This window comes from Lycium barbarum, chromosome 1 (assembly GCF_019175385.1).
Source record: "Lycium barbarum isolate Lr01 chromosome 1, ASM1917538v2, whole genome shotgun sequence".
Classification (NCBI taxonomy): Eukaryota; Viridiplantae; Streptophyta; class Magnoliopsida; order Solanales; family Solanaceae; genus Lycium; species Lycium barbarum.
The window spans coordinates 24298172-24325945 of record NC_083337.1 but is presented as its reverse complement, the minus strand read 5'-3'; the positions used below and the strand labels follow the sequence as shown (position 1 = coordinate 24325945).

The window sequence follows — 27774 nt, the reverse complement described above, 5'->3', positions numbered from 1 at the left end:
AATCACTCCGCGATAGCTTTCTCCTATCGCAAAGCTTCCGAACGTTCAAAGCCTACAAATATTATGCTACATAAATATTCGAATCATCTACTACAATAATAAAATAATTGGGGAAAAGAACCCAACTACTTCTACCCCTTATCAAATGGGTGAACTATCACTAAGCGTGAATTCATACTAGTATTGATCGCAATAATCATATTCTATCCGTTCATGGGTTTTCTAATCATTTGAATCCTTTTACAAGCAATCTTTATGCTAAAGTTACCATCTATATGGAACCCTAAGTCTCAATACATCATTCTCATCATGTAATAATCCAATTATCATCCTAGGAAGTGATAATCTATACTCCTAGATGACTAAACAGCAATAGTATTGATAACCTATTAATTTGTTCAAGGGTTTGCAGTTTCTAGGGTTTTATCCTTTTATTCACCATTAGAGACCCTTTAACTAATCATGGAACCTAACGATATGATAGAATGAACAAAGTAAAGGAGTGAGACTTACCCTTTAAGGGAGTTTTATCCCTAGCCTTAGTATTTTTCCACATGAGCTCTTGGAAACTATATTTGAGTTGTGTGAGGAACGCGTTAGGAATAAAGAATATAAAACACGGATTCTGCCTCCCCTTGACCGTTGCAGAGGTCAATGTCTCGCTGCAGTGGTCTCGCTATAGCGGGAATCCTCCCACTATTTAGGACATCATTTAATTTCCCCCGAACAAGGCGGCAAGCCTAGCATAGCTACAACGGACCCGCTCTAGCAGTTCCTCACCCGCTGCAATGGTCCATCTTGACTAGTAACTCGATATTTTCACCAGTTTTTTCTCCAAAAATCCCAATACAAATCTAAGGCCCTATTGACGCAAACAAAACATGCACATATACATAAAAACACGCTACAGACTCTCCCACAGCCTCAAAATTCCCAACAGAGCTCTAGTTTTCTAAGTCATCCCCCATAACGACCTAGCGAGTCGTTACACATTTACTCATTGACTGTCTTACTTGGCATTTTATACACTCTGTCCTATCTTAAACTTGAACATCTTTCGTGATTGTACTTGATTGCTTATCTGCTCTACTTGTTGATTTTTTCCTTTTACATGTGTTATCTAGTCGTTGTCAGCCTATAATGCCTATGAGTACAAGTATTGTACTCATACGACTCTTGTGGCATTCCTTGTGGCTGCAAAATTGATCCAGGTTATTATTCAAGACCTCGTAATTGATCCCGAGGATATTCGTCGGAGACTTGAGGTGAGCTACTAGCTGGATTTGTAGCCCTGAAGCTCTTCTTATGTTATGATGTCTACTTCCTATTCGATAGACACTTTCTCATTCTTTTACTTAAAGTTTGTAATGTCAGTACTTGAATAATGTATTTCTTTTAGAGGCTCTTGTACAAGTTGAGATCAAGTTTTAAGGGTTGTTATACTTTTAGTTATTCCGAATTGTTTATTAATATAAAGTAAGTTTATTAATTTATTTGTTGTATCCATTTCTATATACCTACCATTTTAAATAATGTTATTAAGGAAAGGGTTTTCCCACCAGGGGGGATAGAGTGGGTGCCCTCATGACTTCCAAAATGGGTTGTGACAATTAAAGGGTAAAGAAGAAAGATGGGTGTCTCTTACCTGTGGTGTGACGAGAATTGTTACGAGTACCTGTGCCATGTATGGGAAATAATGTAATTGTGCAGTTACGGATTATAATCCAAAAATGTCAAAGCATGGTGGCATTAGATTGTAGTTAGATGATTCTTTGCCTGTTTATGTACACTTATCACATCATTGTACCCGTATAATTCCGATACTTGAGGTAGTTGTGTAGTTATGTTCTGCACATGAAATCACTAAAATTAAAAGTGGAAAAGAGGAAATTGTTTTCAATATTCTCTTACTCTGATATCTTAGACATGCCATTCATTGATATGTGATTGAATATGAGTATAAGTTTGAGCACATAGAGATCGTCCATGCTGGAATTTCCTGAAAGTACGTTAAGATCATTCTTATTAGCACGTGGACACTGTTTGTGCCTAGTCTATGGATGTCATGAGTCCCCCGTGGTTCACATCTACTATACAATTTTGTGGAGCTCCGTGTATACATAGGTTATGGAAAGTAATTGGCCTTGGACCATTTCATTGCATTGCATCTTATATCATTGATAGATTACTTGATGTTTGACTTACTTGACGTTTGATTTATTTACTACCCTGTTAATTGAACGATCTCCAGTAAGGTAAGTAGGATCAGGTTAAAATGAAACTTTTCTTTTTAACATCATCACTACTTCTTTGTTGTCAGTCTATGAGATATGTTGAGTACACGTGTTTCTCATATTCATACTGCACTTGCTACGTTATCTATGATGCGAATTTCATACCAAACACGAGTGGGTCTATGGAGCGTGCTGGGAATCTGAGGCTTTCACTTTTAGAGATCGTGATGAGCTGCTTGGCTGATCCACAACACCATCCTCCCTCTATATCTTTTATGCATTTTTGTCTTACTTATATCTTCGAACAATGTATTTCAATCATTTAGACTTGTATTAATACTCATAGTAGCACTTGTACACATGACACCAATCTTGGGTTGTGTTTCCCACATTTTGATTATTGTATTAACTTCTAATGGATATATTGTGTTTTCACTTTACATTTTGATTTAGTAACTTAACAAATTGGTTGTAATCGATTATTGGCTTACATATCAGGTAGGGGTAAGTGCCTTCACGGCTTGTAATTTTGGGTAGTGACATCTTGTTTCTAGGGTTTCCTTTTTCTTCTTTCAGGATCATTCCTTCTCCCATTATCTTCTCTTTTGGGACATTCTCTAATGAAGTGGTTTGACCTCCCACATTTGAAATATCCTTATTGGGTGCTTCTGTCATATCCTCTTGGTCTGGAGGTGCTTCCTCTATTTGGGTACCTTCCACTCCTAATCATTTTTTTGAACCTTCTAGTGAGCAAGGCTATGTCTTCTTCATCTTTATCTTAGGTAGCTGGAGGACCAGGTTCACAACTCTACTTGGAGGACTATTCTTCTGATTGGACCTTCCTCAACTCATAGTTTTTCAAATACCCCATGAGGTTTTCCATAGTCATTCTATTTAGATCCTTTACCTCTATGATATCATTATCGTTGCACTTCCATGAGTCAGGTAATATATCAAGAAGTTTTTCAATTATTCTTTCTTCAGGACTAACCACCCAGAGAGCTTAGTTCATTGGTTATAAATGTGAACCTATTGAACATTTCTTGAAGGGATTCTCCTTCATTCATCTTGAATAACTCGCACTGCCTATTTAATTGGGCAATCCTGGACTCCTAGATCTGACTTGGTCCTTCATGTATGGTTAGAAGGTTTTCCCACACTTCTGTGGCAGTTGTACATGAAAAGATTCTACTATATTCATCCGGTCCAATACCGCAAATAAGTATTTTCTTTGTGTGGATTTAACACTCTGTAAATTTGGATTAAGTGTGAATGTATTAAATTAGTACTAATGTGACATTTTAGACATATGAAGTTTTATCGATATGAGTCTGGGTGAAAATAATTGTTTTAAGAACAACACGAATAGTGGGGTGCGTAAGATTCGATAGAATCAACTAAATTTTCAGTAGCCCTGACTTCCAGCCTTTTACCTAGACATCCATTACGAATTTGAGAAAACTTAACACCTTAAAGTTGTAGATCTTTGAAATACCTTTTCAACCATATGTGCAGGTCTAACGGAGCTCTGTGCCAGGAGTTATGCCTATTTTACTGAATGCTGTCGGAAGTGGTGGTACCCTTGGGTCGCAAGGATGGCGCGAGTTTTTGGGTTTCTGGTCGATTTTCGGCCTTGTGCGCCACACTTTTAACGCAAGGGTGGCACAGGGGAGGTCTCTCGCGATGGCCTTGCGATGCAAGGGTGGCGCGAGGCCCCATGTTACACCTCACACTTTTAGAGCATGAGCATGCCACGTACTTCACTATATTAATGGACTATCGAGAACATCCCATGAAGTTTTAGAAGGTACAAGCCATGGGACAATGAAGTAAAGGATGAATTACAATCTCGTAAGTCGTAACCGGGACGGACAACCTTAAAACCAAAGGAAATGACCATTTTCAAGTATTATTAATGATAAATATCATGTATGGAGAGTTTCGGAAGATTCCGGAACCAAGCAAATCGAAGAAAATAAGTCTGTCGAAAATTTGGAAAAAAAAGTTGGCAGACTTTTGAACAGAATTTTTAGTCAACTTTGGAGGGGTATATCTCAAGGTATATTTGGAGTTTTAAGGTGTTTCAAAAGCCTAAAATGAATTTCGTCGAGTCTAATTTCCAACGCAACAAACTACTCGTCAAAACGACATCAGAGTAAGGAGTTATGACCATTTTAAGATAACCCCTCAAACTGCCAAATGGCTTCCGCGGGTCCCACTTGGGTCCACCGACTTTAAAGGGGTATAAAAACCCCATTAACCCCATTTTTTCATCATTTTACATTCTCATGAGTCCTACCTCCTAACATATCCCCCAAACATTTATAGCCCATTAAATCAAGAATTTAACAAGATTATACCAAACTAGTCCATGAAAGGTGATTGTTCTTGCTTCTACTTGTGTTGTGGTGAGTTTGGTCTTGAAAAAAGTTGGTGTGGCTAAATTTCTTCAAGTATAAGTTATTTTCTTCATCCTATCTCTTATGTTGAATTGATTTGAAGGTTTAGTAAGTCTTAAAAGTGAAAATAGTTATGGAGGAAAGGTCATAAAGTGTTGTGTTGTAGTTGTTGTAGTTGTTGTATTTATGGACTATTTTGAGCATGTTGTAGCCATGTGGTTGGGCTGATTTACATGTATATGTATGGTATCTAATGTTGTTGGTGTGTTAATGAGATTATTCTCCTTGATTGGGAAGAAAGGAAGTGTATATTGTTGTTGTATGTTGAAAAACATCGTGTAGGATGTTTTATGGAATACTTTCGTATTGATGATGATGTTAAAATTTTTGTATTGATGATGATGTTATTGATATTAGTATTGCTATTGTTGTTTTTTTGTTGGTATTGTGATTTCGGGCTAAGGATATAAACAGGGGAGGTGCTGCCCGAATTTCAGTAGATTTTAAGAGGATTTAATTTAAAGGCTTAAGACAAGCATATGACGATAAGCCTAACAATAGCATGAATGATTTTATATGTATATTACGAGACTATGAATTATCCTAAGTATATTGCAAGACAAGAAGTAAGTTGGAAAGCCGAGAAGCAAGCTTCCATGTATGTTAAGGCTGTTCTTTTGTTTTTATTGGCAAGATTCCATATATAGTAAGAGCGTAACGAATGTTGTGACTAGATACTTGTCAAGTAGAGATTGTCATATTGTTGTATAGATTCCGAGTGTTATGTTATTCCTTCTGAGGGGTGATATCCCCTCCCTATGTCCTTAAGATTATAAAGAGGCAGAAGAGACATGTTACAAAATCCGTATTTTTCAGCATATGCATATATATTGCATGATATACATATTTTTATTATACCTGACCTACGGGTCATGGAGTTTACTATACCTGACCTATGGGTGATGGAGTTTATTATACCTGACCTACGAGTCATGGAGTTATTACCTGGCCTATGAGCCATGGAGTTATTACCTGGCCTATGAGCCATGGAATTATTACCTGACCTTCGAGTCACGGAGTAATATTTACATAGATATGTTATCTTACCTCAGAAGAGAGGCAACCCAGGTAGAGTACCTCCGGATGCTTTCTTGAGATATCCAGCGTATAGCTTGTTATTTCATTTCAGTTGTTATCTTGCCTTACATGCTCGGTATATTGTTCGTACTGACGTCCCTTTTACTGGGGGCACTGCATTCATGCTTGCAGGTACAGATCGACAGATTGATAGACCTCCCCACTAGGCAGGATTTGATATCAGCTGATTGGTGAGCTTTCTTTTTGTTCAGAGTTGGCATGTCCTTGGAGTCTCACCTCTTTTATTACAGATTGTATGGTACAGACACACATTCCCTAGAGGCTTCTAGACGAGTCCAATAAATAGTGTGTCTGTGTGATAGCTTTGCCGGCTTGTATATGTCTGCTTGGATACGGTTGGCTTTCTCAATTGCATATACATATATTTTGGGTGCGTGTTTGCCTAGTTCAGATGAGATAGTCAGTATTTATATAAATATATATATTGCAGCCTCGCCGGCTTGTTAGTATTGTTTGAGTGCAAGTAGGTCTTGTTGGTTTAAGTTGGGGTTCCCCTGTTACACCTTGGAAATTTCATGTCGTCGTGTAGTGAATGCACCAATGCGAGCTTAAGGATAACAGGAAGTTCTTAAGACTATAAGACGGATATTTAGTGGTCTTAGAATGCATACGTTAAGATTTTAAAGTTATATGAATTGATGAAATGAGGATTGATAAGGACAAGTGAAGTATAAGTGGGGATTAGGAAAGGTTTCGTAAATTATTGCGTTAAGGGTTGTTTGGCAAGGCCTTGAGGATGAGTTATAGGGATGTTTAGATTGTTAAAGAAGTATTAAACAAATGTCAAGAAGGTTCCATAAGGATTGGAGATCAAACGAGTCAACGAGAACGAACTTCGGAAAGCTGGGCATTATACGGCCAAACATACTGGTCGTATAAAACATACGGACCGTATGTCCAGCCGTATGTTCTGCCCAGAATGAGGGTCTTCACTGGACCAAACATACGGTCCAGACATACGGTCAGTATAAAATATACGGACCGTATGTTGGTCCATATGTTCAAGTCGGGACAGATTTTTAAGTTGATATAAGGACCCTCTCTCTCATTTATTTCATTTCATTTTCCACTCTCCACACCTCAAGAACACACTAGAATTCTCTACACTCTTCATCCACAAGAAACCAAGAGAAATCTATGATCAACTACATCAAACCCACAAAATCAAGTGTATGAAACATATCAAAGTTCATCTAAGCCAAGAAATCCCAAGGGCAGTGAGCTAGGGTTTTGGTGCAAGAAGAGAATTTCCACTCAAGGCTTATTCTTCCATTATCTAAGGTGAGTTTTATGATCATTCCATGTTGTTTAAGGTGTGGAAAAGTTAAAACACTTGGATTGTAGAAGGATATAGGAAATGGGTCACGAATGTGGGAATAGTGTCATTGTTGAGTAGTAGTTTGGGGTGGATTATGAATATTGATATGTTGTGATAATAAGTATGCTATAAATGGCATTTAGAACATGGGGGTAAGTATTATATATGAGAAAACGCAATAGTGAACTATAATCACAATTATGGAGAAACTGAAGTGAAATTGTGAAATGCGGATAATGTAGATGAATGATGATTGTTGCCTATTATACTGTGAATGTTGTTATGGATGTTTGGGAGTCGATATATGATATGGAGAAAGTAGTAGAAACAAATGAAATGATGCCCAATTTTCTCTAGCGTTAGTAAGCACACTCATATAATCAATTAACTAATGTTGATGCGAATCCTCTTGAAGGTAGAAACGCGAGCATCAAAGGAGAACGATCAAGCGATTAAACTGTTAAACGAAAGAGGTATATAAGGCTATTCCCTTCTTTCTATGGCATGACTCCTATTACATGAACCTTCTAAATTTTCCATAATCTTCCTAAATAGAGGAACTATGAGTTCATGACTGTAACGAGCTATATATGTATGAGATAAAGAGAAGAGATACGCCGAGCAAGGTAATGATGATGATGAGTTTAAGTATAACGAATCCTAGAGTAAAGTAAGATGTCCATGAAGCTAATGATTCTATGTTTGGTTTATTCTTTTATGTATATATATGTATATGCATTTTGGGCACAACGGGGTCTTGTCCCGTCTATATGTCTAGTACTCTAGTAGAGGCTCGTAGATGCGCATGTGTGGGTAGTATGGTCTCACAATGTTACTATTGTATCTATATTATTATTTTGATAGCCGAAGGGCTTATGTATATAAAAGTAATTAAGTTTCCAAATGAAGAATGATTTTCCTATGATTTGAGTACATAATTAATGAATGTACGCTTAATGAGTATGATGAGTAGTATAATGAGTGGTGCTCGGTGGATAGCCCCGGGTACCCGTCATGGCCCCTAGCCGGGTCGTGACATTCCCCTCCAGGGTTACAGATTTAGAGCGGTTCGCTCGGGCCTCGTACGGGATCGAGTGTCGATCACGCCTCTCCGGATTTGGGGCGTGACACCCCATTTTTCTGGTTCTGAACCCTATAAGTTTAAAACTTTGTTATAACTGTATTCCACATTTTTTGGCCGACTTTTTATGAGAAAACAACCCTAAGGCTTCCCCAAAACATCTAAGGTAAGTTTTTAATCAATTCCCATCATTACAACATCAATTAATAATAGTTCATCCTTCTAAACTATAGAGTCTTGAAAACCGTAGAAAGAGATATTCGAGGAGACTTTGGGAAACTTCTTAAATGTATGTTCTTTGATCATTACTGAGTTTATTTATAGGATTTGGACTAGTTTATGGTATTATAAGTAATAAGAATCCATGGGTGATTCATGGAGGGATTCCATGGGTGATTCATGGGAGGATTCAAGAACACATTTTTAGGCACGAAAAAGCCCTAGTTTTTAGATAAGGGTGGGAACTATTAGAATTTTGTTAAAGTTCTGAAATTTATCATTAATAATCATTGTAGAATGATTTTTTGAACTTGGAGGAATACTTTTGTGCTGTAATTGAGGTATGTCTAGATTTCAAAAATCTTCCTTGAAGTATGTTTATATTTTCAAACGTTTTGATATCCATGTAGACTTTGAAAACGTCATATGAAACATGTCTACTTTTATGAATGTTTTGAAAGCATGTTTGGCTTTGAGAATCCTCTTTTGGTTGTTGGTACATGTTGAAACCCTAGTTTGGTGGTTGTTTTTTGTTGAACATATTTTCAAATAAAAATGGGATATTGAACAAGGTCATGTGCGTGTAGGATCAAGCCCGCATCGAACCTTATGAGAATTATAATATTGTGATGAATTGTGTTTTCCCCATTATGTGATGATTAAACTTATTCTCTAAAGATTGAAGCTTAAAACATGTTTTTCCTTTGAATGGGTTTTCTTAAACTTGAAACCGAATAAGTGATTTGAATAGGCTTTATGAATTGATTGTGACTCGAAATACCTTTATTATGATAAGATGACTTGAGAAGTGAATTTGGCTATAAGCCATGATTGATGATTCGGTTAATCCAATGACTTGTGTTTGGTTGCGTTTGGGCCTGTATGGGCAAGCTGTGCTAGTCCAGAGGACAATTAGCCATTATGGATCCTAACGTATCACTTTTGAGAATTATTGTATCAATCAAGAGGAAGATTGACCTGCATGGCGTGTAACCCGGTGTATCTATTTTTATGTAGTCCAGGGGATGATTAGCCTCCGTGGGAACATAACTCCAGTCTATCTATTGTTGTACTAGTCTAGAGGATTATTAACCTTCATAGAAACATAGCCCTGGTGTATCTATTGTTGTGCTAGTACAGATGATGATTAGCCTCCATGGGATCATAACCCTTGTGCATCAAATGGTTGTTTTTCCGTGAGGTGACATGTGATATTTCTTTGGCTACCAATGCGTTGGCATGTGTTGATCTTTTGGTTGCCTGTGAGTGGATTGTGGTGATCTTGAGTTTGTAAGTGAAAGAATTAATGAGATAAGCGATACAATAAGTTGAAATTGATATATTCTTGTGTCTTGGCTGTACTGGTTATTTTTCCAAGTTTACTATTTTACTTATCTCTAGATGTAGAACTGTTTTTCATTAATACATAGCTTAGAAGGCAGTTAAAGGACAACCTTTGTCTGACTTACTAGCTGCAAGCTCGGTAGATGAAGAACTCAAACCACTTCACACTCGTTTCCCAGACGAGGGGGTGTTGGCTGTTGAAGAAGAAGCGACAAAATTACAAAGGTTCCAGAATTGGAGCGGTTCTGATATCAGAAAATGGGAAACACTACCCCATGGCCCTAAAGCTCAAATTTCGTTATACCAATAATATGGTTGAATACGAAGCTTGCATTCTAGGTCTCCGAACGGCACTGTATATGGACATCGATGAATTATTTGTCATTGGAGATTCCAACTTACTGATTCATTAAGTACAAGGTGAATGGACCACCAAGAATGAAAAGATCTTGCCATAAGTGAACTTGGCACAAAAATTGTGCAAGAGCTCAAAATGAATTTACTAATGCATTAGCCACAATAGAATCGATGATCCAACATCCTGAAAGCATTAATATTAACCTGCTAATGATAAGCTTGAAAGAAGAGCATGCTCATTGTTACCACATGGAGGCTGAGCCAGATGGCAAGCCATGGTACAATGACATCAAAATGTACTTGGAAAGAAGGGAATATCCCGAAGGCATAACGAGTGGACAAAAGAAGACTATCAGAAGAATGGAAAATGGATTCTTTCTGAACAAGGAACTATCATACAAACAAACACTGAATTTGGGATTGCTATGATGCCTAGACGCCGGTGAAGCCACCCGATTGCAGGAAGAACTACACACATGGACTTACGGACCCCACATGAACGGATTTTTATTGGCCAAAAAGGTTATCAGAGCCAGATATTATTAGATGACTATGGAGAGTGATTGTTGGAAATATGTGCAAAAATGCCATCAATGCCGGATCTACGGGGATTTAATTAGAGTGCCACCAAGCGAGCTTAACGCGATGAGCTCACCATGGCACTTCGTTGCTTGGGGCATGGATGTAGTTGGACCCATTGAACCCGCAGCTTCAAATGGCCACTGATTCATTTTAGTTGTCATTTACTACTTCACCAAATGGGTGGAAGTAATGTCTCACAAGTCAGTAACAAAGAAAGTGGTAGCTGACTTCGTGCGACACAACATCATATGTCGGTTCAGTATACCCGAGTCCATCATAACTGATAATGAAGCAAATCTGAATAGCCATCTGATGAAGGATATTTGTGAGCAATTCAAGATCACTCATTGGAACTCGACAACTACCGGCCACAAAATAATGGAGCCGTAGAAGCAGCCACCGAGAATATCAAGAGGATATTGAGAAAAATGACTAATAATTATAAGGGTTGGCATGAGCAGTTGCCTTGTGCTTTGCTGGGATACCGTACTACAGCCAGAACTTCAATAGGAGCAACTCCATATATGTTAGTCAATGGTACTGAAGCAGTCATACCTTCCTAAGTTCAGATACCTTCTTTGGGAATCATTCAAGAAGTTGAGCTGGATAATGCTGAATGGGTCCGAGCTCGATACGAGCAATTGGCTTTAATCGACGAGAAAAGGATGGTTGCCGTACCCCATGGTCAACTATACCGCCAAAGGATGGCAAGAGCCTTCAACAAATGAGTTAAGGCTTGACTCATTCAAATCGAGCAACTAGTGCTCAAAAGAATTTTCCCACTACAAGATGAATAAAAAGGAAAATTCGCTCCCAACTAGCAAGGTCCCTATATGGTCCGCAAAGTACTCTCCGGAGGAGCAGTAGTACTAGCGGAAATGGATGGACAAGAGTAGTCGAAGCCGATCAACTCTGATGCAATCAAGCGCTACTATGCATAAAGACAAAGTTTCTCGTTTGTAATAGTACCTTTTGCTTGTAATCATTACTCTTCTTTGCTTGTATTAATCTTATAATAGACGGGAAAAATAAAACAACTTTTGTAATATGAATTATACAATGACCTGATTTCCCTACAGTGGGATACGTAGGCAGTCCATCTAGGACCCGATCTCATTATTAGTAAGAACCAAAAACTCATTTACTTTTATTCCGAACTACACTCGACCGGATTCCTACTACGACATGATACGTAGGCTCTCTTTGAGCTCAGTCGCACCAAAAGAAAAATCAAGAAACCCTTAGGAAACCTTAGAGATAGGACTTCACGAAGGACGCAAGAATTGCTACATGCCCAATTGGGGCAGAATTTTTGAGAAAATCTCAAAAATTCGCGCCATCAATCCACTACAAAGAGTCATCTTACCAAGTGTTTTAAACTGGGGCAGAAATTTTGAGGAGACCTCGAAATTTCCCGCGACTCAGAAGATTCGGCACGAGAGTTCGTCGATCAAAATTTAAACTGGGGCAGAATTTTTGAGAAAAAGGTCACAAAAATTCCGCGCAAAGAAGCGAAGAACCCTAGTCATGAAAGAAGGGATATCCCTTATTCAAAGCACATGTCATGAAAATTAACCTTACAACTTTCAAAACAATGCACTTATTTCCCTACAAATAGATATCTTTATGGTAACTTTTCAAAAACGATTTTCTACATAATGAAAATAAATTCATCTTTCGAATATCGGAGCCAAAGGGGTTTCGAGTCCAGAAAGCCAAAGATGCAAATGTGCCAGCAACACGAATCAACTTGAAATAGGAAAAAAACTAACTTATTTCTGATGCAGGTCTCCAGGACGTCGGGAGGACGATCCCTTTTTCTAACTTTGTTTTATGTGCAGGAAATGGTTCGCTAAAAGAAGGCCTAAGATAGATGCAGAGATTAGAGCCACGAGACAGATAAAAGATTGAAAATGCCAAAAGGGCGAATATCTAGCCATAAGGGCTACCAAAGATTTAAAATGCTGAAAGGGCAAACATTTGGCCATGAGGGCTATAAAGGTTGAAAAATGCCAAAAGGGTGAATATTTAGCCACGAGGGCTATAATAAGACAAAAAATTCCAAAAGGGCGAATATTTTGCCAAAAAGGCTATAAAAGGACAAAAATGCCATAAGGGCAAATATTTAGCCTCGAGGGCTATAAAAGATTAGAATACCACAAGGGCAAACACCTCGCCATGAGGGACCATAAAGAACAAAAGACCATAACGGCAAAAATCACCTGCCAATGGGGTCGTAGTAAAACAACACGGCATACCTTACTAAAAGGGTCATAGCTGGCATAAATGACGAAAGAAAGACGATTCAGCCGAAGGGGCCATATCTGTCATTCGCATCACTCCTTATTTTCCACGAGGGCCATTGAATATCTATTTTTCTGTTACCGAGAGGGCCATCACTTCTTCTTATTTACAATGAGGACCATTGCATATCTATTTTCCTGTTGCCGAGAGGGCCATCACTTCTTCTTATTTGCCATGAGGGTCATTGCATATCTATGTTCATGTTGCCAGGAGGGCCATTAATACAAACATGCCAAGAGGTTCATTCATACAAACATGCCAAGAGGGCTTCATACAAACACGTAAAGAGGGCTATTCATACAAACTTGCCAAGAGGGCCGCATACAAACATGCCGAGAGGGCCATTTATTCAAATTGCCAAAAAGGTCCATGCATACAAACTACCAGATATAATCAAGATGATAAAGTGATGTAAAACCGGTCATGAGACCACAGTATTCGCTCAAAAAAGACAAAGCGATGTAAAACCGATCAAGAGACTGTAGTATTCTATCAAGAAGACAAGACGATGTAAATCCGGTCAGATGACAGCAGTATTTGTCACCAAAAATCAACGTTACTCAGTAGATGGAAACAAATTTATAGCCGCCAAACAGAGCAGGTTGATCAAATCAAATCTAGCCAGATTGCGGAGTAGACATGTAACTTTTTCTTATGCATCCGATCGAGAAAGGGTGACCATGAGAGTCAAGCTCTCCGGCCAGGACTTGGAAGATCACTCCCCCCGCTCAGCCACACAAGAACAATTATTTCCGTATGTGCTAAATTTTTTTAAATTTATTATTTATTTTATTCGGTTACCGATCGGACACACACAGAGGCACTCCCGGATAAGGGATAACCTTTTTTCCAATCGAGTCAAACTACAAATGACTTGATTCCCAAGAATAGGGATATGTAGGAGGACTCAATGCCAGAGAGTCAGTGACACTCCAACCAATCACTCCAGACTTCCCAGTTTGATAGCCGGGAAATTTGAGATTTCTTTAAATTTGCATTTAGAAGTCATAATCGAGTCAAACTATAAATGGCCTGAATTCTCATGAAAGCTGAGATATGTAGGAAACCCAGGAACTGAGGTCTGGCCATATACTTTGAAAATTGCATAAAAAAGATGTAATATGAGTTGGGTCAGTCAAAAATCAGAGTTAGTTAAATTTAGTTGCTCGGGGATGGTCCCGCCATCCCCACCGAAGGGGTAGTTGTTGACACCTAATTTTTGACCTCCCATAATTTATTTTAATTACCCATAATCCTTGAATATTAAACAGAGTGAAATATGTATTTTTAAAGTCAAAATGATTTTATAAAATTAGTTAGATAATATTTTACCATTCTTGTTGGTAAAATAATTTCTATAATGTTATAAATCATTTAGAAATTAATTTGCAACAATTATGATGCATTTGCTAAAACTAATCAAGGAAATAGTTTAAAATAATTATTTATTTAATTGTTTGAATTATCATAAGTCAATCAGCAAGTATTTACTCTATTTAAATTCAAGAAGTCTGATTAATTAAGTGAATTAATCTTTTTACCCCTCAATTCTTAAATTTTTGCATTTTATCACAATTATTTGAGCGTTTAATTGTGGATGAATTCCATAAATTTGTTTGTTATGTGACTAATAGTGGCTACAATTGAGATAATTAATTTATTGGGCAATTTTTGCGATAATTGAGATAGGCAATTTCCATGGTTTAAATCAATTAATGTCATAATTGCAAATTATGTTTTTTTGCATAATCAAATGGGCAAGTTAGTCAATCATGGCCATAATTGAAATAGAAAATTTCATAGCTTAATTCAGTTAAGGTCATTTTTGCAAAAATTAGCTTTTAACTAGTTATAACTTGGTCATAATTAAAATTTTAAATTATGGACATTGTTTAAATTTGGCTACCTGTTGAATTGTTCATATTTGTCCCGCCCATATACCCATATATACATTAATATACATGAATATACATGTATACTCATGTATATCATATATATATGACAAATCAGGCCCCTTTTCCTTTTAAAAAGGTTGAGCCGAGTCCAACCCAATAAGGCCAGACCCGACACAACCCCTCTCGTATACAACAATACAAACATACCCTAGAGGTCTTATTTGTGTCAAATTCTAAGAGGAGGGGCAAACCCTGGCTATTGCGGGCCACCCCTCTCTCTCTCTCGTCTCGTCATCTACCCAATTTTGGCAAAATTTCATAAAGCTTTTTCTTTTTCCAGGAATGTATGGCCTTAAAGGGTAAGGAAATTAATGCCCACAACTGTTTCCACTGCAAATCAAACAAACAAGGTGTTATTATGACTCGTTTTTATTTTCTTTCTTGTTTTTCTGAGAAATCAAACGGTCAACAATGCTTTTCTTTAATTGTTCTTGTTTGTTTAATGTTGTGTTATTATTGGTTCTTAAATAACTTTTGTGATCAATTTGTGTTGGCCAAAATCTGACCCCTAATACCCGATTTGACTTAATCCTAGCCCTACAATGCTATAATGTGAGGAGGAAATCCCTTAATTGGGATTTTTTTTCCCACATCGGTTGAACCTAGGGTTTGGGGTTTTTTTTATTTCTATATAAAGGACCACAAATCGTTCATTTTGAGGGAGAGATAGAGGGGAATATCACAGGCATTCACCTAAAAACTTGATTTTCTTAAGCTTTGGCATAATTTCTTTAAAACTTTGAATTTCGGGTTAAGTTAAAGTTTTAAATACTTTTTCTTTGTTAGTGTGGCTGAGTTATGAGGCTAAGGAGCAAAAAGGTAATCCACTTTCCTTTAGTTAATTTTTATTATTCTGTGTCTTAGATTGCTTTTGTGTGATTTATTTTCTGTCTTGTGTCATCTTTTAGGCTTAGTTAATCTTAATTTAAGTATTCTTTAGTGTGATTCTAGGGCTGTTCAATGTCAATCATGTTGCCTAGTTTGAATTTTGCATTGCTTTATCACTATTAGTCTAGGTTAGTAGTTAGCTAATCCTGCCTACATGCTTAACTAGGACAAAGTGTTTGTGGTTCTTGATCATCACGTCTACATGCTTAGTTAGGATTGAGAATTTATAATCTTTGTTGATCATTTCTAAGTACTTACCTGTTTCAAATTAGTTGGTTTACAGTTTCTATTGATCATATCAAAAGTGTTTATCTGCTTTGAGATCAGTTGTCCTATAGTCGGATAAAATATATTACTTGATTGTTTTAAGGTTAGTTAGTTTGTAACCCTCTTTAACCATGCTCATAAACTTAACTGATTGATTAGGATTATTTAACCCATATTTGTTTCATTCGAGTTTGATAAATCATGGGTTATGGTTGATTAAGTAGGGTTTGTGTGTTAGTAATAGTTAAACCATGTTCATCAATTTGGGTTTGTAACTCTGCTTAAAAGTTGTCATACATGTTTCATTTAATTAACCACAGACTAGTAGCTATTTGACTGTGTTTCTTGTGTGCTTCGAACTGGTTCCTTCCTCCAAGTATTTGTGAATATCTTGATTACACCATATGAACCAAAAAGTGCCTTATTACTTCCTTTGGAATCTGGCCTAAAAAACAAAACTAATAGCCTGTCTTACCTTGTTAAGTATTGGTGTTGAACCTCTTGTTTGTATTCACTTGTGGTCTGCCAAAGTATCCATGCCCCTTTCTACTTTGAAATTTTGTGTAATATTTCCTTGGGAATCTGTTGTGTCTGTTCTAAATACCTGCACTTAGTTTGAACATGAACAGGAGTATTAACAGTTGAGTAAATGGAGTAGGATCTAAAGGACATATTAACAAGAGGTGATCACTTAAAATATGAAGGATCATGGGTGAGACTTACCTAGGATCAGGAAGGAAAGGGACAGGACTTAGAGTTTCTAGTCAGACTCAGTTAGTTCTTTTTCATCTTGGTTGCTAGGGTTCCCTTATGTGAAATCACACCTGTGGGACCCTCTAGGATGATTAAAAGGATTAATATATCAAGGTAATCCATTGTTGTTAAAGTGGTCTTTAAAGTTTAAACCTCATTTCAAATAATAATAATAATAATAATAAGTGTGATGAATCTATGTTTTTTCTTTCCTTCCTTTTAACCAAAGCTATGTGCTATTTGAAGTTGTTAGATTCTGCCTTGCTAAGATTAACCACCATGAAAAATCCCATCCCTCTTTTCCATTGCTTGTTGCTGATATATACATATGCAATATACTGAATATACACATAATATACATGACCTATATACATCATAGTGTATACAAGAAGTATATATTTTAAATACCATTAACCAATCCTGAAACCTGGTTTTCTCTTTTTTTTGTCTTTGTTTTTTAACATATTATGGATAAAGTGTTGAGGCCAAATCTACCCCTTTAAGTATTTACTCTATGAGCCTGTTTGGACTGTTCCCAGTTTTCTTGTTAATTGGGCCTAGCTGCATTTGTTCCCTTTTGGCTTTGAAGAGGCATACCCTTTTCGCTTAAAACCTGTTAAGACTATATATACACTGTATACATGTAGCTATGCGCATATATTTGTTTCAAATATTTGCTTGGTTTAAAATTCTTTGTTAGTTCAACAAGAGAATTTAGATACTTTCTAACTTGTATCTTCTTTTTCCCCTCTGTGTTCGCATGTGAAATATCGCGGGCCACTTGGGCTATTCCTGTCTATCAAAAATGTTGGGCCTCATATTCATTTGATTGAGTCCGTTGGAGAAAGGGAAGCTAATATATATTAAAGGTCCAGCCATGGGTGAAAATGACCGCTGGTAGGCTTGGGTAGGCCCACCAGTCCGATAAACCTCTTATATCATTTCATTTTTTTTGCATTTTTGTATATATGTTGTGTATATGTATGTAAACAACTATGTGGAATATTGGAACCCTATAGGAATTAGAATTTAGGAAAATATGTAGTATTTTAGGAAAGTCGCTTATAATATTTTCAAACTTGATCACTTTAAGATAGCGTAAAATAGAATTTTGGATTGATTTTTTTTTAAGCAGTAATGATTTACTAAGTGGGCTATGCAATTTCAAGACTGGTTAGAAAATGGTTTCTGACCTTTCATCCTTGGTAAATTATAACTAGTATTGAGGACCAACTTTGAGGATAAAGGATTTTTTGGACTTGGAATATGGTTAGATTCTATGGGCATCAAAAGCGATTTAAATTAAGCTTAAAAAACTATCTTTATATATATATATATATATATGTGTGTGTGTGTGTGTGTGTGTGTGTATAAAACGGAGATGTACTCCATATTTTCCTATATTATATAACCCATAAGTACTAAACTCATTTTGTTTGGACTAGAATAGTAGCAACTCTACTCAGGAGAAATTCCGAGTGTTTCCTAGTCCGACAATAAAGTGAGTTGAACACTTATTTGGATTTTCAAAATCAAAAGCCCTTTTTATAATGGGACCTTTTGCCAAAAATTTTCCTAAATTGTGATAAAGAAATGAATGACATTTTTGTGGAAAACTAAACATTTTTAAGCAAATAAATATAGTAAATCACACATTGATGCTCATAGGTCAACTGTATTTTACGGATCTTTAATAGTAGGGTGCGTAAAACCTTTCCTATCACCGGGACCCTTGCCTCGAACTTTGGTCCAATAAGACTTTTTCTCTTGTTTGAAAAACTCTTTGAACCCGGTTTTCCTAGTTTTCCTTAAATAAATTAGGTGGCAACTCTGAAATACTAAAATCAAATTAGAGCACCAACAACCTCGTAGTAACTTTTATGCCTTAGCCCGCGTAAAAGCAAACCGTAACACATGCGACTATTCAGCCGAAGTTCAACTAGCAAGGCCGCTGAATGGTTCTCAACCCAAGGCATGTGCCAATGGTTTACTTGGGAAGACATGGCTGAAAGCTTCATGGAGAGATTTTGATTCAACGGCGAAATAGTGCCTGAACGATACTACCTTGAAAAGGTCAAACAAAAGTCAACTGAGAACTATGGAGAGTTCGCCAGCCGGTGGAGGGCCGAAGAAGCTCGTGTCCAGCCACCAATGTGTGAGGGAGAACTGGTCTCTGTATTTATCAAATCACAGGAACCAGACTTCTATGACAGAATGCTTCCATGGACGGAAGGCCCTTCGCTGAATTAGTCAAAATGGGAGAGGTTATAAAAAGTGGTCTCGAGTCTGGCAAGATCATCAGCGTCTTCGACAAAGAATCTGGACATGCCGCTGCAAGAGTCTTCCGTAAAAAGAAAGAGGACGTGACGAGCATATCCCATATACCAAGCCCAAACCCTAAAAGCGGGAAGAACCACAATCTTCTCACCAAGCTACAGCCCTACACCCATATTCTATGCACAACCAGGCTTTATCACTATTGTACCGCCTTATGTCGCTCCACTAAGCACCAAGTACCCGCTCCTATTTACCTAGCACCACCACAAAAAACATATCAACCACTACAACAAAAGTACTAGGCGGCAGGCCATGCTTACCGTCCACCACAAAACAACCCACCACAAATCCATCCACTACCGCACTACCAAAATCAACCACCACCACTAGCGTACAATGCTCCATGTCCTGCTTTTGAGAGGAAGCCAGCAAGAGAATTTAAACACTTCTTGAGCCAAGGGCTCAACTCTTTGAAAGGTTACACGCCGTAGGATTAATCTAAAAAATCCCTCCAAAATCGGCTCAGCCCGGGAATAGGTTTTTCAGGGCCGATTACACTTGTGCTTATCATTTAGGGGGGAATGGGCACAACACAGAAGATTGCATAAAACTCAAACATAAGATCCACTATTGGATTGACAAGGGAGAGATCATCCTGGAAGTCACAACTCCTTATGTGACCACAAACCCGTTGCCCAACCATGGAAACAACAGAGTCCACATGATTGAAAAGGACGAAGACTGGGAAGCTTGCAGGGCATTGGTCCTTAGAACAGTTAAGTCCATTGAACAAATAGTGGCTTCCCTCATACTCCAGGATCGTCCCAATTTCAAGGTTCTTATCCCGGCACCAGAAATTCTAAAGTCTATACAAAGGTTAGAAACCTTAGTCCTAGCACCGATGCCCGCTCCCAAAGTATCAATCATTGTGTAAGCGTCTATGGCCCAAGGCATGACTCACTCAGGGAGATGTTACACCCCTGAAGAACTGGCCCAAAATGCTGTGAAAAAGGAAAATACCCAGAAGAGGGTAATAACTAAAAGAGGAGTTGAAGATTTCGGGCGGCATATGCAGTAAAAGGATTATTCAATTGTTGAGCATCTGAAGAAAACACCAGTACAAATATCGGTGTTAGCACTACTAGCCAGCTCTCCATCATATAGACAAGCTCTCATGAAAGTGTTGGATGATGCACTCGTGCCAGCAGGTACGAGCAGTGAGGATCTACCTCGAAGAGTCACCAAAAACTGCAAGTCGATATAGCCAGAGTGCCTCAGCAATGTCGGGAAAGGCTTCTAAGCCATCGAAGGTCAGTTGCCTCTCTTCCCAGATGCTTCTATTTTGCTTGAATTTTTTTTTGTTAGAGCGATCCCCTGCTCATATAGTTCTTTGGCTCCCTTAATTGGGAATCGCATTTTATCATCCTCCAGTTGCTTAGTCCGGATCCCCAACCTTCAGCCCCCATGCTCACTATCTGGAACCCCAGAACTAGATAGGGTAGAGGAAGCCTCGCCTGAGCCACTCACTCATTCAGTGCCCTCGGTTTCCGCTCCATTTCCTTGCTCAGTACCCTCAGTTTCTGCCTCTCCCGAAGCAAATGCTGAGGATCCTTCCTCCTCCTCTTCAGAGCGGGAGGAGGCAGACGCTGAGGGTGTCATGGTTAGGGGTTGGGATGTTATGCCCCCCTCCCCCTCTCCGGATCTTCTTTTGAGGCATGACCTCCTCCTCATCTTCAGAGTGGGAGGGGGAGTCATGTAAGGCATATGTAACATCTGCTCAGTCTTGACCTCGACCACTTGGCCCGGTACCTCTCTTTACTCAGTGTTTTGCAGTTGTTGACACCTAATTTTTGACCTCCCGTAATTGTTTTTAATTACTCAGAGTCCTTGGATGACAAACCAAGTGAACTATGCATTTTTAGAGGTCAAAATGATTTTTATAAAAATTGTTTAGGTCAATATTTTTCACCTCTTAATTGGTAAAATATTTTTTTATGATAAATCATTTGGGAATTAATTGGTACATTTTATGGCATTTGTAGGATATTTGTTAGATTTAATCAAAGAAAAGCAATTTCAAATAATTACTTATTTAATTGTTTAAATTGTCAAAAAATCAAATTATCAAATATATTGTTCCCTTAATCCAAGGAATCTGATTATTTAAAAGAAAGTAACCCTTTTACCCCTCAATCCTTAATTTTGTGCATTGGCATAATTTATTAAAATTAATCATAATTGTATCTAGTATTTAATTAGGATAGTTAGTTAATTAGAAATTCATTATTACAAATTGATTTTGAATTATTTAATTATTTCAGTCATGGCCACAATTGAATTAACCAATTCATGGTTTAAGGCAATTGGGGTCATTTTAGTAAATTTACCCCTTTAGTGACTTTAACTGAAATGATCAGATCCATTGGCTCAAATTAATTAAGGCCATTAGTGTAATTTAATTTTAATTGGTCAATTGGTTATTGTCAAGTCATAATTGAAATGTGCAATTAATAGCCATTACTTTAATTTTGACCACCTGTTAAATTTTTTCATGTATGTCCCTCCGCGTATACATGTATACACAAATATACACATGCGTATGCATATACTCATATGTATATTAGGTATACATGCATACAAAAATGGGCCCCCTTCTCTTTGTTTTTAACTCAGACCGAATCCAGCCCAAAAGGGTGTGACTCGGCCCAATGCCGTGTATAGAGGGGGTAATACCCCTTCAATTTTCATTTCATACCAAACCCCACCCTATATGGTCCTCTCTCTTTCCCTATCCCTAACCCTAACCCTAACCCTAGTCACCACCTCTCACTCTCACCTCTCTCCTAGCCCCCACTGCCAAAAATGGCAATAATTCAGGGGTTACAGACCTTGCTCAGTCCTTGCATGACCGTTTGGGGAAAACAATTAATGCATCCGTCCTTGTTCCACCTATTTCCACCCTATCTCGCCCCAACCATGGTATACTCTTCTCTTTATTTCACTTTTTCTGCCAATTTTAAGTCAAATATCTGAGTTTCTTAATTATATTTGTTGTTTTGTGATTGTACACCCTCGATTCTCATTGGTCAAGTTCAAATCAACCCGGATCGAGGGTGGAAAGGTTAAAAGGTTGCTGTTTGATGCAAATCTGGACCGTTTATTTCAAAATACAAACTTCATTTTCTGAAAATTTGGCAATGTCCCACATCGACCAAACTAAGGTTTCATCTGAATTTAGGGTTCTATAAATAGGACCCCAATTCACAACACATAAAAAAAGAGGAGACATGCACAAAACCCATATTTTGAGCACTTATACTCGAAATTGGGGTTATTACTTCAAAATTTTATACTTAACTGAAAGGTTGAGTTCCTAGTTTAAAATTTTTATTTTTCTTGTGTGGTGGTTTGAGTTGGAGCAAGGAAACACAAAGAGCTTTCAAATTCAGTTCTTGAACCAGGCTGCATGATCAAAAGGTAACATTTTTTCTTATTAAAGTTCTTTTATTTGCCTGCTTAGTTAGTATCTGTTTATGTTTGTGTTCAGTTAAGGTTTACTTATGCTTGGCTATAGTAGTTTAACTAGTTTTTCTGCCTTCTTCAATATATGTTTATCCTTAGTTATGGTAGTACTACCAGTTCTTGGTCTTTGTCACTGATAAGGTTTATTCATTATGGCTATGTTTGAATGAATGATTAGCCTGTAATTACTTAACACTACTTTAAGAACCTAAACAATACCTTTACTTTATAATAAGACAAGAATATGCCTTTGTTTGATGTTCCTCTGAATTAGACAGAACTTGTGAGTATAGTCTGAATTTGAGCCTGGCCTCTAATTATAAGATGGCTTAATTGCTTCATGAACCAAAGATTTGAAGTTTAAAAACTAAACTTCTCTTAGCTTAAATTAGGACAGACTCTTAAGGGTGTCTAAGATCTTTAGTTTTAACACAATATGCTTCAAAAAGGCCTATGGCAACCCTGATTTTGGCTATTTAATGTTGTTATTCAAATTTGTCCATTTTCTTTGTATTTCATGAATGAGTGTCTTGTTTTTCCTCCATTTCATTCTATGTGTGTCCTGCATCATGTGATCACCTAGAACAAATTAGCATTTATCTTTCTTGACAATCTAAAATTGGAGTTGGTCACAAGTTAGACTTTATGATCTTAAGGATAAAAAGGGGTAAAAGAAGAGAAAAGGATGAGAGGCTTGAAATGAACTTGTTTAAATCCTTCCATATGTAGACTGTCTGCATCACCTCTTAATGTCACAGCTTGAAAGCTAAAATATAGTGTCTATAGATTAAAAAATAAGCTTTAGAGGCGATGGCCTCACCCTATACTATCACTCCTCCAGGACCCTGAAGTCATTTCATCTGGACCTTGTTCCTACTAGCCATGGGGCTCACCAAAGTCTCTTTGATGGATTAACTAAGGTTTAGTGTTAATTTAAAGACTTCCTAGTTTAAATTAATATATTAAGATCAATAGAAGTCAACATGGAAGGGGCTTTAATAATGTCTGTTGTGTTCAGCCTTAATATGTATAGCTTAAAACTGGTATTAAAATATAGTGTATATGTCTGTTTGTACTTTTCATGATCGAAGGAGGTTTTGGAGCAGTTCTGTGATAAAAATCTTGTGACGAGTTAACTAAAATGCTAACATGTGTTAATATTGATTAAATATTTAGATTGAGATTGGTTCAATGATAGTGTTTGTATAAGTCATAAGTATTCATGGGCAAACTAAAAACCACTTGACTTAGAAGAGCCTTTTAAAGGTACCTTGGGAGAGGATTAAGGAGAATCAAGTTCAACTTGGTTCATAATGTCTTTCCTCCAAATAAAAGATACCATGGCACATCCTATAAGTCTATGGGGTGTGTGTTTGCTATATGAATACATTTAACCCTACAATCCTATTATTGGACTAAGGGCCAAGGGTTGAAACCAAATCTATCTTGCTTAAACAGTCTTCTAAAACCAAGTGGTAAATCTGTTCACATAAATTTGATAGATTTCTGAGAATTGGTTGAGTTGAAGTCTTGGCAAATTAATTTGTTGTCTTTAAAAATGAACACTAAAGCTCTAGAATCTCTTGATCCGTTGGACTCTTCTACATTGTTTTTTTTTTGTGTGTCTGAAAGTTCTGTTTAATCTTTTCCCTACATATTTCTTTCTAATTGAATGAATTGTTTGAGATTTGAGTGGTCATTTCACAATTCTACTTTCCCTCCTGAAACTATAAAGGCTAAGTGTCAATTCTTAAACTATTAAATTCTGTCCCTCCTATGCTGCCATTGTTTTGTTCAAGTATTTAGGTTTTGGATCATTTTTGTGCTTTGATTTCTTAGCTTGCAAACCCTCTCTACAGTTATAGTTGTTATGTGACTGCTTCCTTAGTTGTGGGCTTTGCTGGATCTTGGTGATTGCCTAGGCCTTACAAATTGATAATGTATACTGATTTGGGCTGTTTTAAGTACTACATGGGCTGATGGATCATTTAGAACTATGCTTAGAGAGCTATTGAAGTCATCTTTCTGGAGTAGTTTGAATAGGATGAACTTAGTCTTGGCCTTGATATAGGTGGAAATTAGGGATCAATATACAAATATATATAGGCTGGATAAGAAGAAAGGGAAATATATGCAGGGTATACACTTGATATACAGATCAAAAATGTGTATATCATCTATATATGATGTATACATACGAGTACTAATCCCATACACAATGTACATCAGCAAGTACAAAAGGGAATAAAACTTATTTAGGCTTTCATCTCAATCTGAACCCAAACATGGCAAATTTGGGCGTGGCCACTTCAGCTCAATATAGAGACATGGCCTGATCCACACTTTGAAAATATAGGGATAAAGAGGGGATTGGGTAGAACATTTAGGATGTATTGATAGGCTTCTAGGCCCAATAATCTGGAAATCGTATATGTGTGCATGTGTCTTTTATTTCATGTATACATATTGTGTATCTATGTGTTAGTTATAAGTTCAATAGTTTTTATCCGGGTTCCCCTTTTCCTTTTTCCTCCCTCTCACTGCATGGGCCACTGGGGCCGAGTAGAAGCCAACCTATTGGGCCAAGGCCCAACTTGTAATTCTTTCATCATCATTGAGTCCGATAAAGACGAAATGGAAGCTAATATGCATTGAATACATAGGAGGCCCAGCCGTGGGTGAAAATGGCCAACTAGGGGCTTGGTACGCCCCTAGCCTGCCCTTTCTTTTTATTTTATGCATGCCTTCTTTATTTGTAATTTTGTTGTATTTGTACTTGTAAAAAACTCTTACATATATTGGAATCTTTATGTTTTGAACTAGTCGTCTTAGGACAATGGTGCCTATGCCGTTTTAGTTGATTTTAGGTCCCCAAAACGATTTTTCATAACCCGAACTTGGCTAAACTATTTTATCGAAATATAAAAATGGAAAAATACAACAAAACCGTATAAATAAGTAATAAGGGAGTCTCAAAAATCATAAAATACTATGATGTTTCCTCTAAAATTGGATCAATTTTAAAACCAAGGGACACATTCTTTTTTAAAAAAAATTGAACTAAGTTATGGACCCCAACAAAGAATGGAAATAAATGTTTTGGGCCGATCCCAATAATGAGAAAAAATCGAGATTTTAGGGGGCTGACATTTTTGAAAATGTGTACAATGTGAAGCCCACTTTAAACCAACTTTCAGACTAGGAAACAATCAAATAATATTTGGGGCCAAGCCCAGAACAAAAAATGCCTCTTCTAAAGAGAGTTGTGGACTTTAGAATTTAAAACCCAAACTCACAAATCAATTGTATATACATGTCTATGAGCTATTGATTTTATAAGTCAAACCATTTAAACAAATGAAAACGTTCATAAACACAAAGTGTTAGGTGAGGCATTCAAACGTATTAGGCGGATTGACCCGAATGCAAAGTGTATGATTATATCAAGAGTATATATACAAGCACATATATATTTTTGTCAAAAACCGAAAGATTCTTATATGTTTATGAAAAAACAAAATACATTCCTTATATATAAAAGGAAATTACTTTTAGTCGGATATTGTCCAGACCTACAAGTACCCATATATAAAAGGAATATATTCAATTTTTCTTTAAATCAAATGATATGCAATAATGACATTCTTTTATAAATGCGGGAAGTTAGACACAAAATAATTAGTTCATGCAAATAATCATACACTGCAATTCGAAGGTCAACCGTATAGTACGGACCCTTTAATACTAGGGTGCCTGACACCTTCCCTAGGGATCACCGGAATCCTTACCTACAACTTTGAATTACAAAGGTTTTTTTTCACAGTGTTTGAATAAACCCTTCATCACTGGTTTTTCTAATTTCCTAAAAATTATGTGGCGACTCTTTTTTCAAAACAAGTCCCAAAGAGCACCAGCAAGTTCTTAGTAGCTTTCCAAGAACTTACCCCGTCTGTGAAATGCAAACCGTAACAACAGTCACACCTGTAAGTGAAGTATCATTAGGAATGGGCCATGAAGACATAGTCACAAAAGAAAGATATTTTTTTTTAGTGGTAAAAGAAAAATACGGGCCGTATAAAATTATACGGTCCGTATAAGCTGGTCATAATGATTCCATCTCATACACACGATCAGAGATATAGTCTGCATAAATAAAACGGACCATATTTAAGCATCTATGTCTGAGGCAAAAACATCTCAAGTTTCTGCCTTGGACATACATTCAGAGATATGGGCCGTATAATTTTATACGGTTTGTATTTAAGCATATATTTCCAAGCAAGTGACTCTTTTATTTTAACCATCCACTTACGACCCAGGATATGGTCCATATAAAGAAATACGGTCCGTATCTTAGGTTGTTTTTCATAATCACCACAGTTAAGCTTTCTTTGCACATTTTTTTTCGATTTCCATTTAAACACCACACACCTACACTTTTCATGGTTTAAATTCCTACGGGGGTTAGGTTACTCAGACTTCACCTAATTTTACCATTTCAAGCTTATTGCCATTCACTTTAGTAATTGGCGGGCATAACAATATTGGAATCTATATTTGAATTTGTCAATTTAAATGCCCTCAGACCCATTGGAGTTTTGATTTCTCAACCCAAGGGTCTTTAGCATCTCAATATGCTCATCCCAACATAGAAAAATCATTAACCATGAAATTAACTCATAAAACCCTAGTTTAATCAACACCTATTATCCCTTCAATAAATTTACACCCTTATGTACGAAATAAAGAGAGTAGAGCATCAACATACCTGTTGTGATGAAGAATTCTTGCCTACATTTGATGAGATGAAGAAAATAAGCAAGCAAACAATTTTAAAAAAAAAAATTGGAGTAGAGGGTAGTCGAGTGAGGGAATAGGGATTTGTGAGGTTTTTTATCTAGGTTGAAGGTGGAATAATGCTGGATTTAGGGGGAATTGATGGCGGGGATCGTGGGTCTGTGTTGTGGAGTAGTGGGGTGTGAAATAGAAGAAGAAAAGGCGTGTATGGGGGTGTTGTTTAAAACCCATTGCTCGTCTCTTTTAATTTTTCTTTTCGAAATAAGATTCGGGCCGTATAACATGGTACGGTCCGTATTTTATCACTTTGTTAGGTGGT

At 37.1% G+C, this 27774-nt stretch overlaps 1 long non-coding RNA gene across 1 annotated transcript; it reads left to right on the top strand.

Moving 5' to 3' along the window:
* The first annotated feature begins 21898 nt into the window (after positions 1–21898).
* Positions 21899–25477, top strand: LOC132633336 (uncharacterized). Its single transcript, XR_009579640.1, has 2 exons — positions 21899–22115; positions 22550–25477. It is a non-coding gene; the product is annotated as an uncharacterized LOC132633336 (long non-coding RNA).
* The last annotated feature ends 2297 nt before the right edge of the window (positions 25478–27774 follow it).